A 17,366-nucleotide genomic window follows, 5' to 3' on the forward strand; every position below is an offset into this window, starting at 1 on the left:
CTCACCACTTTTTGAAAGCTGTTTTCTTTACCTAATGCTACATTCCAGTTTCCATCAATTTAATGAAAACTTTTTCAAAATTAGATGATATAATTTGATATAAATTAGGATCATTATTTAAATAGAATTCCTTGAATTATAACTTGTAAGAAAAGGAGAGATTCAAGCAGTTCTTTGTGAAGATGACTACCAGATAATATAGCACACCAAAAAATGATTTTTCCATATATTTTGAATGTGAGAAAGGCAACAAAAAGAGTGAGAAAATGGTATTTTTTGGTTCTGCTACCAATTCCATTGCTAATATACCCAGAAAGTTAACACATCAAGAAAAAGATATAGGTAATTAACAATATACAGAGTTTTATTTAGAACAACATTTAGTTTTTGATGATGTAATATCCACAGGTCCAGGAACATGTACTTCATAATGTGTTATTCATGTATCCAGTTTAAAAAAAAAAATGAAGTGAAATGAGTTCTTTGGTTTAACTTTTCTGTAGTAGTTATACCTAAATGACTATAACTTAGTCTGAAAAATAGTTTCTAGTGAATGCTATCATTTTTTTTGTATCCAAAGTGATCAAAAATCAGAAGAAAAATTGGTACTAAAGATGGCCTATTTGATAAATTCTATGTTTAGAATGTGTTTATTCTCTCTGATGGATAGTCTGCCCCTTTAACTGGGGTTTGTAAGATAACAGTGAACTGAAGCAATGCAGTACTGAAGCTTTACTCATTTGTTCACTCCAAGATAATTTTGTAGCTGTAGTTTCTTCTGCAGTTTTAATACATAAAATATGAAGTCCTGATGCAATTGATTTCTAGCTATTTATGCCATAGTAACTTGGGAAACCAATAATAAAACTCATAAACTTTCAAAAGATAAGGTCCATAACAAAAATCATACACATCTTATTCAGGTCAGTAATTTAACTATAAATGAGAAAATATTTATTCACATACAGCATAAACTGTGAAATATGATTGAGAAAAAAAATCAGGAGTTTGAAATATGAGGCTGTTTATGGAGATACTTAAAAAACAATACACAGGGCGCCTGGGTGGTTCAGTGGGTTAAAGCCTCTGCCTTTGGCTCAGGTCATGATCCCAGGGTCCTGGGATCAAGCCCCACATCGGGCTCTCTGCTCAGCAGGGAGCCTGCTTCCCTTCCTCTCTCTCTGCCTGCTGCTCTGCCTACTTGTGATCTCTCTCTGTCAAATAAATAAATAAAATCTTTTAAAAAAAATACACAGAGTTTAAGTTTAGAGTGAGCTGTATTTGTCAGTAGATAATGTCAAAAGTTAGGTAGGAAGTAACTGGTCAATGAGATTGCAAACAGGAGTAACCTCTGTCCTTGCAGTCAGCTAGCATCAATGGTAATTTTGTGGAAATCCATATAAGTACACAACAACAACAATAACACACACCCCATATATTTTCACACACTGACTCTGATGACCCATTAATTGTGAAGATGGCATTTCTCTCCTATTTTATGTAAAATTCAGTCATGTTTAGCTTCTCTGGCTTATAATTTCAGAAAGTCACTACTCTTCTCCAGAGTGGTAACTTCTCCATTTGCTTCTCTGTTTTTCCTATCCAAAGTGACAGTACAGAAGGCCAGTATTCCTCATCGACTATTTTGTTATAACCTGTATCCCGTATTGCTTATTCTATTGAAAAAAAAAAAAAGTCATTTTAGAAAATTAGAAAATAAATATAAAGAAAAAAGAAAAACTACCACTAAGTTAAAACACTAGAAATAACCAGTTACCATTTTAAAGAATTTTCATTTGTTGTAGGCTCATGCAAAAATTTAAATTTTCTATCCTGCTTCTAAAATATAACATTGGAATATTTGTTTTTATGTCTTTCCTGGGCTTTTATTTGGTTACTTATTTTTATTCAGCTTCTGTTTATCCTATACAGACTTCATATTGCATGGCTTTATTTTTGTCTTTCGATTTGAAAGTTATTTATTTATTATTTGTTTTACTGTTAAATAATTTTAACTTTTAAAAATGTACTAATAATTACATCCAAAATTTTAAAATGTCTCTCTCTTTTCCCCTCTAACATGAGAAGTTTAATATCCTTAGACTCCCCTAATCTAACTTACCCTCATAGTTTTGGTGCAGTTTGTGGTTTTATTTTGACAAATATTAAATGAAGTAGTATTTTTATATTTTTGTCTTCTTTTTATTAATTGGAATATTTTCAAATTTAAGTGTTTCTCTTTTTAATCTTCATTCCTTTTACTACACGATTTTTTCATTCTTTATTTTTATTTAAGTCTAATTTTATTGGTATATTTCATCAAGTATACTTATAAAAAGCCTTTATCTGTGGTATATTGCTGAGCTGTTGTATTTATACAAACATTTCTCTAAGGTCTTCAAAAAGAAATGTCAACTCAACTCAACGTATGGAGATTTTCCATTTCTTGCAAAATTAAGTTGCACCTGCCTCACACTGCCTGCTGGTATTCAATGTTGTTAAGGATAAGTCTGAGACCAAACAGATTTTTCTTTTTTTGTAACATTTCTCCCCAGACTTAAAAACACAAAACAAATTATAATAAAAATATTTTGCCACATATGCACTTATGTTTTTTATTAATTTTGTCTACTTAAAACGTTTATAGATGAGATTCATTTTCTTCAAGGTATTTTTATTACTTTTGTCCAAATTGATTTAATACACAGAAGTTCTTAGGTTAAGTCTTTTTTTCTCACACCTGTATCATTTTAATAATTTTTTTTCTTTCATTTTAGAAGAGATTTTCAAGTTTCTGCCCTGCATTTTTAGTTGATCTTTTTCCCTGCAGATTCAATTGATTTTTCATGTATGCGTGTACCTCGGGAATGAGTCTGTCCTTTTTTTTTATTCAGCTTCCTTCTTAACTTAGTTTTTCTTTTGTCCTGTTTAGTGTATTTTTTTCTCATGGCTTTCCGCTGAGGTGTCGTAGTAATTGTTTCCTACTCACAATACCAACCAGTTTTCAGAAGTTCTCTTTTTCAACAATTCTGTAAGCCTATGGAACAATGCCTTCATGTCCCTTTGCTATTAAATTAAAATTAGTAATAGCCAAAGGTCCTTCTTATGTTTTTCTTTACTATTTATTGATTTTTATTTACAGAGAAAACACTGTACTTCCAATGCTGTCCATATACATAGTATATGCAATATGTACTTTTTCCCACATTCCATCAATTTATGCCTCTTAAATATCTTTCTTAGGCCTATAACTCCTGGACCATTTCTCCCTCTTACATCCTAGTGAATCTCTCGTAAAACCCAGTGTGATTATTTTCATTCTCATATCACTATATTTTTATTTACTTAAATAATGAAACAAAGAAGTGCATAAAAATGTCAATGCTCCTGTTTGCCATAGTACCAGATTCTTTTCTGTAATCCACATTCAGCTACATCCCCAAATATCATGCCCTATGTTGTGCTCTAACCTTCTATAAATTCAACAGGAGAGAGACAAACTTCTCCAGTGCATCCACACCCCTTCCCTTTCTTAGAAAGGGTCCTAGGTATCTGTCTATTTTCTGGCAGCATCACTCTTTGAAAGACTGTAGTACCATGGATTGTGGGCAGTGACTGTTCAGTGGAAGGATGGCTACCCACTTACTTTTCTAATACAGATTCTAATACAGATTTCTAATACAGACCCAAGATTTGCATCTTGATAAAGAATATGGGGGGGGAATCCCCCCAGAACATTCCAGAACCATGTGTCATATTTCTTTGAGATTTATAATCTCCCTGGTTTCCCTTTTGCTGATCCCTTACCCCTTCAGCCAGAGAAAGTCTGTTGTGTTTAAGTGGTCATGGATTTAGATTGAACCAACCTAGAAAATCTCTTCATTTTAAGGTCCACAACCTTAAATAAATTTGCAAAGTCCCTTTTAGCAGTAAGGTAACATATGCACAGATTTCAGGGATTAGGTTATACACATATTTGAGAGGCATTATTTGGCCTTTACTCTTGCTTTCTGCCCTTGGGCATCTCTGAGTTAGTGCAAAAGACAAGCTCTAGATGTTCTCCCCATGATGTTAAATAAATTCTCTCATATTCTTCCTCAGTGGTCCAACTCTTTTATGATCCACTCTAGAATGTGCTCCCCCTCATATCATCCAGGTTTACAGTTCTTCCTTACTCAAGCTGCACTCTAAGTTGACGATTATTTGACAACAAATGAAAAAGGACCGACCATGGGGAGAGCAAGAAAGTCTGCAGGAATCCACCTGGAACTCAGGCACGTGTGACCTGGGAATTTGAAGGTGTCAATGCTCCATGGAACAAACATTAACCAATGGAGCAACATTAACCAATAAAAAATATCACATCCTCATTTTAGCTAATTTTCTGCTTCATTCTTCCTGTTTCTTCTGAAGTTCTCTGAGAAACCAGCCCAAGTTTCACACAGCAGTAATCAATTTGAAAATATCCATCTGTATAGCTTTCGTACTAGTCCCAGTTTTCCTTCCATAGTCTCCAGATCACAATCCAATATAAACTGCATAAAGCCTTTGTCTCAAGCTCTGCTTTGGGGAATATGAAGGAGCCTGACAAAGCGAAATATCAGGAAGGAATTCTAAAAGAAAGTCACCCATCAGTCATATATAAAAAAGACCCCATTGTTTGGGATAAGTGGGGTGATGATTACCCTGATATGTGGAACACCACAATTTCTAACAGTCCCACTAGCAGGGACTAGGTTGAATTATAGATAGATGATCAAGGGCCACCTGTTTGGCTCAGTTTGTTAAGTGCCAGCTCTTGATTTTGACTCAGGTTATGGTCTCAGGATCGTGAGATTGAGTCCTGTGCAAGGCTCCAGGCTCTGAGGGAAGTCTGCTTGAGTTTCTTTCCTCTGCCTTTTCCTCTGCCCTTCTCCCTTTACCCCTCCCCCTGTCTTCACTCTGTCTCCCTCAAATAAATAAATTAATTAAAAAAAAAGAAGATTAAGCATTGACTTATATGACAGCTGTGACTCTTAAACAATATGGAACAACAGTAATTATAAACATTGTATTATTGGATGACTTATTTAAGGCTTAAAAAACAAAATAAACAGGTTGGGTAATAATCAACTTAAGGTACACGGTGTAGGTCAGAAGACCAAAGGGTTCTATGTCAATTACTAGTATTAACTTTGCAATGAAAAAAGGAAATACTCAAAACTTGTGAGAGTTGTTGAATATAGCATCCAAATGGATGAAGATAACAAGGTACCTTAAAATCATCATGCCTCCCATTTAGTGGGGGTGTTTGGACTCCAAGTAAAGAATAAAGTTCTGGCCCGAGTTTCTCATATAGTGGATTAGTACATCCAAGGATCTAACCAGAAGTTATTCTCTGTCCCGTCAGTACACAATTGAGATGCATATACTGAGGATCTGGCACAACACTGACATGCACTGGGGGAGGAAAAGCCCTTATATTAAGGGCTAAGTGGATGTTCCCCAAACTGCCCTATGTTCTGGCCAAATAGTAAAATAAAAACAAAAACAAATTCCCAGAGAAATTTCAGAGATTTATGGCACAATTAAAGATTTAAAAGATGTGGTGGTGGTGAATCCCATCTTAAACCATTTATCTAAATAATAAATAAACCAAACAAACAAACTGTGGCACTTTGTTTGCAGCTATTGATCTGGCAAATGCATTTCTTAAATCACTATCAGAGGAAAGATTAAAAATCTCTTTAATGCTTGAAGAAGAGTAATATGCATTCACTTTGACCATAGAACTATGTTCACCCACCTTTTTTTTTAAAAGATAGATAGATTGATTGATTGATTTTAGAGAAAGAGAGTGTGCATGCACACACAAGAGGGGCAGAGGGAGAGAAAGAGAATCCTCAACAGACTGCACTGAGCATGGAGCCCAACACAGGGCTTGATCCCATGACCCTGAGATCACGACTTGAGAATCAGATGCTTAACCAACTGAGTAACCCAGGTGCCCCCAACCTTCTTCAGGATCCTGAGTCATCTCACACTTTGCAGAACCACACAGTGACATGGGGAGGTCATTCAAATGTTTAGTAAATATAACCATGCCAAATGCGAACTTTCTAGGTGGATATTTATAGGTTTATAATTGAAAATCGTTTGCAAGACTTACATTATTGTGACCATTTTGGTAGTGCTATAAAACTCCAGACATAAGGTGAAGTTTAGAACTAAATTATTTTTTTTGCCTAAATGTTTTTAGGTAACTAAATGAAAAACACTACTTGAATTCTACATTCCATTTATTTTCTATGGACTCTTCAAATTTGGTGTTACTTGCACTTTATTTTTAATATAAGTTTTGTTCTATTAAGATATAATCTTTGGGGGCACCTGGATGGCTCAGTGGGTTAAACCTCTGCCTTCGGCTCAGGTCATGATCTCAGGGTCCTGGGATCAAGCCCCACATAGGCCTCTCTGCTCAATGGGGAGCCTGCTTCCTCCTCTCTCTCTCTCTTTCTGCCTGCCTCTCCACCTACTTGAGATCTCTGTCTGTCAAATAAATAAACAATATCTTTTTAAAAAAAAAGATATAATCTTTGCCTATAGATTTCTCTTTTGCTTACTTAATGATATTTAAAATAGTGCACTTTTATTCACCTTAAATATTGCAGCAGAAAATATAAACCTTTTTGAATATTTACTTTGCCATCATTATTACTTGCAGCATGATGCCAGCACATTCATGGAAATGCTCCTTTTTGGCCTATATTAGATTGTAAAATGAACTCTGAGTCCTATGCTTGTAAGTGGATATATATAAATATTTGAAATGAATGTCTTCAATGGATTCTGCAAGACAAGATCCCAACCCTTGACTCTCAATTAATTAGTACAAAGAAAGAAAATCTAGACAAACAGCTTCCTAATTCATTTGATAGCTAATTAAAATGCATTCTCTGTAGAAGTCATTTGACTCTCAATTACAATTAAATATGCAAGGTTATCAGAACACTGCAAGCAGAAAGCTGAAAGTAATCTTCCCTGTTAGAATGAACACATCAAGGATGGTTCTGTGTGGTAAGGAAAGGTTTCATGTAACACAGCTAGCTGTGTTGTTCATTTACCGTTCCCACAGGACCATAGAAATAATAATGTCACTGCTGATCCTAGGATCCCATCAGCTATAGTAGTTTCAAAGTTAAAACCTAGTGAACTGTTAAAATTGTTTGTGGACCCCTCAAATATCAACTAGAATGGTCTTAAAAAAAAAAAAAGCTGTCAAGATTTGCCTGTTGCTCAAATGGTGTTGGGTTAATTTTGTCATAAAATTAATGATGCACTTAAGATGAAGAGATTTATGATTATCTGCAAGCACTTCTAATTGAGTTAACCCAACAGAGTAGCTTCCAATTCATACAACTCCAAAAAAGAATTATTAATAAGGTGCCCAAATTGTATCCTCCCTTTTTGACTGAAATCAATAGACTATTAAAATTACTACCTCGTTTTTACTTCAATTACTGTTTTTTTTTAAACCCAGAATCCATTTTTTTCATAAGATGACAGTATTTTTCATGCATTTCAAGCTCAATTGTTTCCTTAAATTAACCTATGAATAAAAGCCTTTTTGAGCCTTAGAAGAAAACCTTACTATCTATATGTAATTAAAACATGGTCCCTTTATTTCGTTTCTATTATTAAAATGTAGGATGATTTTATTTGACTTCACCAGCTGCATTTTAAAAAGGCATTCGTGTGTTAAGTGGTATACTGAAGAGACATTGATAAAAGGCCTATACCTAAAATCCTAAATATCCTGCATATTTCAGTGGAACTATTATGATAGGGATAAAGAACAGGGCCACTCTGCTCCCTTTGATGGTTGTATCTGAGATAGAAACGGCAGCTTGAAGATTTTAACAAGCTCTGGTTAAATGTGTGTCATTTCTTCTTTACAAAAAATCACTTTCATGCCACTAGACTTATGATGTGCCAGTTTCCCATTACAGACCATTTGGCTAAGATACGACCTAGTTATCGCTATGGCCAGTTCACTGTATGGCAAGAAGGAAGTGCCAAATTCGATTTATCTTTGAGTGCAGATTTCAACAAAAGAACAATCAGTTTTGTATAAATGAAATGACTAGAAAAATCTGGCAAATCATATTTAATATTTAAAATGACACATACTCTACATATCAAAACTTACATGAAAAGATGAAGAATTTCAGACTTTAGACCCTCATAATTGAATATAAGTCCATAATTAAGCCAATAGCATCTGTTGACCATCAAGTACAAGGCCTTTGTTTTTTCTATCATTTTGAATTACCCATTTAAGTAACTATAATTAATAAAGATAATTTGTGAATAATAGAACCTTTGTTTTTAAAGTGTTATCTATATGATATAGATATATATAAGATATAGATATATATCTATATCTTAAATCTACTGTTATCTGTTTCTGCATTTCTATTAATATTAATATTAATTTATGATATATGTAATTTAACTTATTTTAAAGTTGCTTTCTTTCACCTGGACTTGGGGATTAAATCATGCATGTTAAATCATGGGTCATCATTTCAGTGATTCCTTGAAATCCTAGTATTGTCTTTGAAGGTGGTATTAAAGCACCCCATGATCAAACATGGCAGTTACTTATCCTAAAATCAGCCCCAACCTATCCAAGCCATGCTCAAACAACGTAACACAATGCATGTGATAGTAATTTTATCACTTTTTGAGTACATATTTTTTATCTATACAAACCCCTAAAGTGTTTCATTTCATGGATTTGTTTTCACTACAGAGATAACATATATACTAACTATATGTTAACATGTGTAAACTGGATGTTAGCTAAAATGGCTCTTTTCAAAAATGCGGGGTACCATTTCAAGAATTCAGTATTCAGGAACACATTCTTGGCATAACATTCCAAATTTCAGAGGGCATGTCCAACTTACCTAATCGATCTCATTGTATTGAAATAAGACCTAATTTACCACGGTTTCCAAAAGACATATGCAATTTCTTCCGATACTATTAAAGAAGTTGTATGTGATGGGGTACCTTTTGCCTACTCTCTTCAAGTAAGCTCTGTGTTAAAAATGTCTCTTTGTATTATAGGATAATCTAAGATTTCTTTTTTTTTTTCCACTTTTTATGTAAATTCCAGCCAGTTAACACAGAGTAGTATTAGTCTCAGGTATACAATATAGTAATTCAAACCTTTCATACAATAGCTGATGCTTGTCACAAGTGTCCTCCTTAATCCCCAATACCTATTTCACCCATTCCCCACCCACCTCCTCTTGCAAGCCATCAGTTTTTTTCTCCATAGTTAAGAGTCTCTCTCTTGGAGTGCCTGGGTGCTCAGTCAGTTAAGTGTTTGCCTTTGGCTTAAGTCATGATCCCAGGGTCCTGGGATTGAGCCCTGGTAGGCCCCTTGCTTGATGGAGAAGCTGCTTCTCCTTCTGCTTGTGCTGCCACTTCTTGTGCTTTCTCTCTCTCACTCTCTCTCTCTCTCCCATTGTCAAATAAATAAATAAATATCTTTAATAAATAACAAATAAAGATATAAATATCTTTATAAATATAAATAAATAAATAAATAAAAATCTTTAAAAAAGAAAAAAAAAACAGCCTGTTTCTTGGTTTTCCTCTCTTTTTCTTCCCCTTTGTCTGTTTGTCTTGCTTCTTAAATTCCACATATGAGTAAAATCATATTCTATTTGTCTTTCTCTGATGAAAATTCAAAGGGATACATATACCTCATGCTTAAGGCAGCATTATCTACAGTATCCACATTATTATGGAAACAGCCCAATATATTTCTGATGAAGATATATTTCTGATGAAGATATATTTCTGATGAAGATATATTTCTGATGATCCTAACAATATATTTCTGATGAAGATAATAAAATCCTCCTTGATCATAAAGCTTTTCAGATTTCTGTATTTTCTTAGAGGATATTAAAAATGGAGTACAACATCACTTTGGTTTTCAAGAACCTTAGTAAATCCCAGAAAAATCCATGTTGACATGAAAATCACAGGTAAGGTTGCTTTTTTTTAGGCAAATTAAAATTTAGATGCATCACATATCTAATTTCCTGGAAGTTACATTAAGAACACTTGCATATATAAGACATAAAATATGTTGGAACTGGGACGGGGTGAGGGGCGGGGGGGGGGGAAGTAGGGGGGAAAGGGGGACCTAAATATCCTCAGGTCCCAGGAGTTCAGCTAAATAGTTATCAAGCCATTCTGAACACTTACAAACTCAACAGGAGATTGAAGAAAAGAATAGCAGCATTTTGAGGAACAGAAAAGCGACCACTTACTGGAAGGTAGGAGTTGCAGAGAAGTGAATCCTAGGCGATATACAGGAAGATAGCCCATGGGGAGAGGGGTCAGCTCCTGGCAAGCTGTAGAGCAGCAGAGCACAATATTGGATTTTTAGAAGTCTACTCTACTGAGGGACAACACTCCAGAGGCTAAGCAGGGGTTGGAGCACTCACAGGGACAGGGCAGTCTCAGGACCTGCAGGGTAACAAAAAGACCAGGGGTGCCTGAATGCAGAAGAGCTTCCAGGGACAGGAGCGGGGAAGCCAGCTGCAAAGACAGAGCTGAGAGGTGGACTCACAGCTCAGAATTACCTTAAACTGTGATCTAAGGTATAGTTGGACCACTGCTCTTCAAGTAGGGACTCCACAGGTGACAGATCCAGGAAGACCCCCTCCTTCAGCCTCCAGGAGGAGTGGCGCAGAAACAGGGTGCAAGAATCTGCTGGGTTTGGAGACTCCAAAAGGGGCTGTGCACCAGAGATAGAAATGCTCAGTCACAGGCTGGGTGAGCTCAAAGTGCAGCTGGAGACCAGGGAGACAGGAGGGATTGACCGCTTTTCTCTGAGGGTGCACAGAGGACTGGAACCCTGAGCTCTGGGCTTCTACAGGGTCAGAGATTTGGAGGCTGCTATCTTCATTCTTCCCCTCCAAAGTTGTAGGAAAAGCATTCAGGGAACAAAAGCTACCACAAGAGCAAGACCAAGACCAAGAAGATTACTTAACCTGGCCCCTGGTAAAGGAGGTGTAATTCCGCCTTGGGCAAAGAAAGACATTTGAGAAACACTGCAACAGGCCTTTCCCCCAGAAGATTGGCAAGAACATCCAGCCAAGACCAAGTTCACCAATCAATGAGAACTACAGGACTCTAGACCTAGAGGAATGGAACACATAGAATTCATAGTTTTTTCCCCATGATTCTTTAGTCTTTCAAAGTAAATTTTTTTAATTTTATTTTTTTCTTATTTGATTTTTTAAAATTTTTCCTCTTTCCTATTTGAAACTTTTAAACTATTTTATCTTGTCAATACCTTTTTAAAAAATCTTTTTTAATTTTCATTGTTTTAGTCATATTCTATCCTTTCATTGTATTTAACTTTATTTTTGTATACATATAAGTTTTTCTTTCTTTAAAATTATGGGATACAATTTCTTCTAACAGATCAAAGTATACCCTAAATCTAGGGCATGGCTTTGTTCTAGTCTCCAGCCTGATCTCATTCTTTCCTTTTTTTTTTTTTTTAACATTTTTTTCAACCAACTTCTTATCAATTCCTTTTTTAGAATCTTTCTTAATTTTTATCTTTACAGTAATATTCCATCCCTTCATCATGTTTACCCTTACTTATGTGTGTGTCTGTGTGTGTGTGTGTTTATGTGTGTGTATATATATGAGTTTTTCCTTCTGTAAAATTTTCTTCTAACAGACCAAAATACACACAAAATCAAATGTGTGGCTTTGTTCTATTCACCAGTCTAACATGTACATATATATATACCTATACATATATACATATGTATGTATATGTATAGGTATACACACACACACACACACACACACACACATATATATATATATGTGTGTATATATATATATATATATATATATATATATATATATATAGTTTTTTTTTCTTCTCCTTTCTTCTCCCCCCAGTTTCAGGTCTCTTCCGATTTGGTTAGTTTATATTTTTTCTGGGGTCGTTGTTACTCTTTTAGTATTTTGTTTCCTAATTCATCTATTCTAATATAGATAAAATGACAAGATGGAAAAACTCACCTCAAAAATAAATAAATAAATAAATAAATAAAAGAACAAGAGACAGTATTGACAGCTAGGGACCTAATCAATATGGACCTTAGTAAGATGTCAGAACTAGAGTTTGGAATGACAATTATCAAGGTGCTAGCTGGGCTTGAGAAAGGCATGGAAGACATTAGAGAATCCCTTTCTGGAGAAATAAAAGAAATCTAAACAAGCTGAAATTTCAAAAAAGCTATTAATGAGGTGCACTCAAAAATGCAGGCTCCTACTACTAGGATAAATGAGAAAAAAGAGAGAATTAGTGATATAGAAGACCAAATGATGGAGAATAAAGAAGTTGAGAAAAAGATAGATAAACAACTACTGGACCACGAGGTAAGGATTTGAAAGATAAGTAATACCATAAGATGAAACAATATTAGAATAATTGCAATCCCAGAAGAAGAAGAAAAAGAGAAGGGGCAGAAATTGGAACAAAATATAGCAGAGAATTTCCCTAATTTGACAAAAGGAACAAACATCAAAATCCAGGAGGCACAGAGAACTCCCTCAAAATCAATAAAAATCGGTCAACACCTTGTCATCTAATAGTAGAACTTACAAGTATCAGTGACAAAGAAAAATCCTAAAAACAGCTTGGGACAAAAGGACTGTAACACACAATGGTAAATATTAGGTTGGCAGCAGACCTATCCACAGAGACCTGGAAGGCCAGAAAAGACTTGCAAGATATATTCAGAGGAGTGAATGAGAAAAATATTCAGCCAAGAATACTATATCCAGCTAGGCTGTAACTGAAAATAGAAAGATAGATTAAAAGCTTCCAGGACAAACAAAAACTAAAAGAATCTGCAAACACCAAACCAGTCTTATAAGAAATATTGAAAGGGGTCCTGTAAGCAAAGAGAGAGCCTAAAAGTAACAGACCAGAAAGGAACAGAGACGATACACAGTAACAGTCACCTTACAGGCAATACAATGGCTCTAAAGTCCTATCTTTCAATAGTTACCCTGAATGAAAATGAGCTAAATGCCCCAATCAAAAGACACAAGAAACTAGAATAGATAAAAAAAAAAAAAGACCCATCAATATGCTGTCTACAAGAAATTCATTTTAGATCCAAAGACACTACTAGATTTAAAGTGAGAAGGTAGAAAACCATTTACCAAGCTAATGGACTTCAAAAGAAAGCTGGAGTGGCAATCCTTATATCAGATTTTTAAGCAAAAAGCTATAATAAGAGATGAGGAAGGACGCTATATCATACTTAAAGGATTTGTCCAACAAGAAGATCTAAGAATTTTAAATATCTATGCCCCTAACATGGGGGAAGCCAATTATATAAACTAATTAATAACAAAATCAAAGAAAAACATCTACAATAATACAATAATAGCAGGGGATGTTAACAACTCCCTCACTGAAATGGGCAGATCATTTAAGCAAAAGATCAACAAGGAAATAAAGGCTTTAAATGACACACTGTACTAGATGGACATCACAGATATATTCAGAACATTCCATCCCAAAGCAACAGAATATACATTTTTCTCAAGTGCATATGGAACATTCTCCAGAATAGATAATATCCTGGGGCACAAATCAGGTCTTAGCCAGTACCAAAAGAGTGGGATTATTGCCTGCATATTTTCAGACCACAATGCTTTGAAACTAGAACTCAACCACAAGAGGAAATTTTAAAAGAACTCAAATACATGGAGGCCAGAGAGCATCCTATTAAAGAATGAGTGAGTTAACCAGGGAATCAAAGAAGAATTGAAAAAAATCATGGAAACAAATGAAAATGAAAACACAACTGTTCAAAATCTTTGGGACACAGCAAAGGCAGTCCTGAGAAGAAAGTATATAGTGATACAAGCCTTTCTCAATGAACAAGAAAGGTCTCAAGTACATAACCTAATCCTATACCTAAAGAAGCTAGAGAAAGAATAGAAAAGAAAGCCTAAACCCATCAGAAGAGAAGTATTAAAATTCAGAACAAAAATCAATGAAATAGAAACCAAAAGAATGGTAGAAAAAAAAATCAACAAAACTAAGAGTTGGTTCTCTGAAAGATTTAATAAGACTGATAAACTCACAGCCAGACTCATCAAAAAGAAAAAACAACCAAATTAATAAAATCATGAGTGAAAGAGGAGAGATCACAACCAACACCAAAGAAATATAATTACGAGAACATATTATGGGCAACTATACACTAGCACATTTGTCAATCAGGAAGAAATGGATGCCTTCCTAGAAACATATATACTACTAAAACTGAACCAGGAAGAAATGGAAAACATGAACAAATCCATAACCAGTAAGGAGACTGAAGCAGTCACCAAAAATCTCCCAAAAAACAAGAGTCCAGGGCCAGATAGCTTCCCAGGAAATTATACCAAACATTTAAAGAAGAATTAATACCTATTCTCCTGAAACTGTTCCAAAAAAATAGAAATGGAAGGAAAACTTCCAGACTCATTTTATGAGGCCAGAATTACCTTGATCCCCAAACCAGACAAAGACCCCATCAAAAAAGAGAATTACAGACCAATCTCCTTGATGAACATGGATGCAAACATTCTCACCAAAGTACTAGCCAACAGGATCCAACAGTACATTAAAAGGATTATTCACCACGACCAAATGGGATTTATTCCAGGGCTTCAAGTTTGGTTCAACATCCACAAATCAATCAGTGTGATATAATACATTAATAAAAGAAAGAACAAGAACCATATGATACTCTCAATAGATGTTTCTTGATCAAAACTCTTCAAAGTGTAGGAACAGAGGGTACATGCCTCAATGTTATCAAAGCTATCTATGAAAAACTCACAGCAAATATCATTCTCAATGGGGAAAAACTGAGAGCTTTTCCCCTAAGATCAGGAACATGGCAGGGCTGTCCACTATCACCACTGCTATTCAACATAGTACTAGAAGTCCTAGCCTCAGCAATCTGACAACAAAAAGAAATAAAAGGCATACAAATTGGCAAAGAAGAAGTCAAACTCTCATTCTTTGCAGATGATATGTTACTTTATGTGGAAAACCCAAAAGACTCCACTCCAAAACTGTTAGAACTCATACAGGAATTCAGGGAAGGGTCAGGATATAAAATCAATGCACAGAAATCAGTTGCATTTCTCTACACCAACAACAAGACAGAAGAAGGAGAAATTAAGGAGTCAGTCCCATTTACAATTGTACCCAAAACCATTAAATACCTAGGGATAAACCCAACCTAAGAGGCAAAGAATCTGTACTCAGGAAACTATAAAGTACTCACAAAAGAAATTGAGGAAGACACAAAGAAATGGAAACACATTCCACACTCATGGATTGGAAGAACAAATATTGTGACAGTGTCTATGCTACCTAGAGCAATCTACACATCTAATACAATCCCTATCGAAATGCCATCAATTTGTTTTAAAAAAGTGGAACAAATAATCCTAAAATTTATATGGAACCAGAAAAGACCAGAAAAGGCCCTTGAAAAAGAAAACCAAAATTGGTGGCATCACAATTCCAGACTTCAAGCTCTATTACAAAGTTGTCATCATCAAGACAGTATGGTACTGCCACAAAAACAGACCCATAGATCAATGGAACAGAATAGAGAGCCCAGAAATGAACTCTCAACTCTATGGTCAACTAATCTTTGAAAAAGCAGGAAAGAATGTCCAGTGGAAAAAAGTCTCTTCAACAAATGGTGTTGGGAAAATTGGACAGCCCCATGCAGAAGAATGAAACTAGACCATTTTCTTATACCACACACAAAAATAGACTCAAAATGGGTGAAAAACCTCAATGTGAGAAAAGAATCCATCAAAATCCTTGAAAAGAACACAGACAGAAACCTCTTCATCCTCAGCTGTAGCAACTTCTTCCTAGAAACATCGCCAAAGGCAAGGGAAGCAAGGGCACAAATGAACTATTGGGACTTTGTCAAGATCAAAACTTTTTCACAGCAAAGGAAACAATCAACAAACCAAAAGACAACTCACAGAATGGGAGAAGATATTTGCAAATGACATATCAGATAAAGGGCTAGTATCTAAAAATCTATAAAGAACTTATCAAACTCAACACCCAAAGAACAAATAATCCAATCATGGCCAAAAGACATGAACAGACATTTCTGCAAAGAAGACATCCAGATGGCCAACAGACACATTGCAAAAGTGCTCAACATCACTTGGCATCAGGGAAATCCAAATCAAAACCACAGTGAGATATCACCTCACACTATTCAGAATGCGTAAAATTAATGAGTTCTGAAACAACAGATGTTGGTGAATATGCAGAGAAAGGGGAACCCTCCTACACTGTTGGTGGGAATGCAAGCTGGTGTAGCCAGCTGGATAACAGTATGGAGGTTCCTCAAAATGTTGAAAAATAGAGCTACCCTATTACCCAGCAATTGCACTACTGGGTATTTACCCTAAAGATACAAATGTAGTGATCCGAAGGGGCACATGCACCTGAATGTTTATAGCAGTAATCTCCACAATAGCCACACAATGGAAAGAACCTAGATATCCATCAACAGATGAATGGATAAAGAAGATGTGGTATATATATACAATGTAATACTATGCAGTCATCAAAAGAAGTGAAATCTTGCCATTTGCAATGACCTGGATGGAAACTAGAAGGTAATATGCTAAGTAAACTAAGTCAATCAGAGAAAGACAATTATCATATGATCTCTCTGATATGAGGTATTTAAGAGGCAGGGTGAGGGGTTCATGGGGGGAAGGGAGTGAAAAAATGAAACAAAATGGGACTGGGGAGGGAGACAAGCCATAACAGTCTTAATATCAGGAAATAAACTGAGGGTTGCTGAGGGGTAAGGGGGAGGAATAGGGTGGCTGGGTGATGGACATTGGAGAGGGTATGTGCTATGGTGAGTGCTGTGAATTGTGTAAGACTGATGATTCACACACCTGTACCCCTGAAGCAAATAATACATTATATGTTAATCCAAAAATAAATAAAGAAATATGTTGTAATTCAATAATGATTGACAAATATGTGCAAATGTTATTGGATTGATAGATGAATAATTAGTCCTTCTAGATACACAGCATTGATAAGTAAAATCTCTGTTATTTAGAATGCTATAATTTAAGATTTCCTAGATTATATTTCAGTCTGTATATTAGATTATGCCATAAAAGTCTGAATTTTATCCCTACTCTGTATAAAATATAAATAAATTTTGGAGGAGAATAAGTTTAAAAATCATCCGTGT

This window comes from Lontra canadensis, unplaced genomic scaffold, assembly GCF_010015895.1.
Source record: "Lontra canadensis isolate GAN:19392208 unplaced genomic scaffold, GSC_riverotter_1.0 scaffold11, whole genome shotgun sequence".
NCBI classification, from domain to species: Eukaryota; Metazoa; Chordata; class Mammalia; order Carnivora; family Mustelidae; genus Lontra; species Lontra canadensis.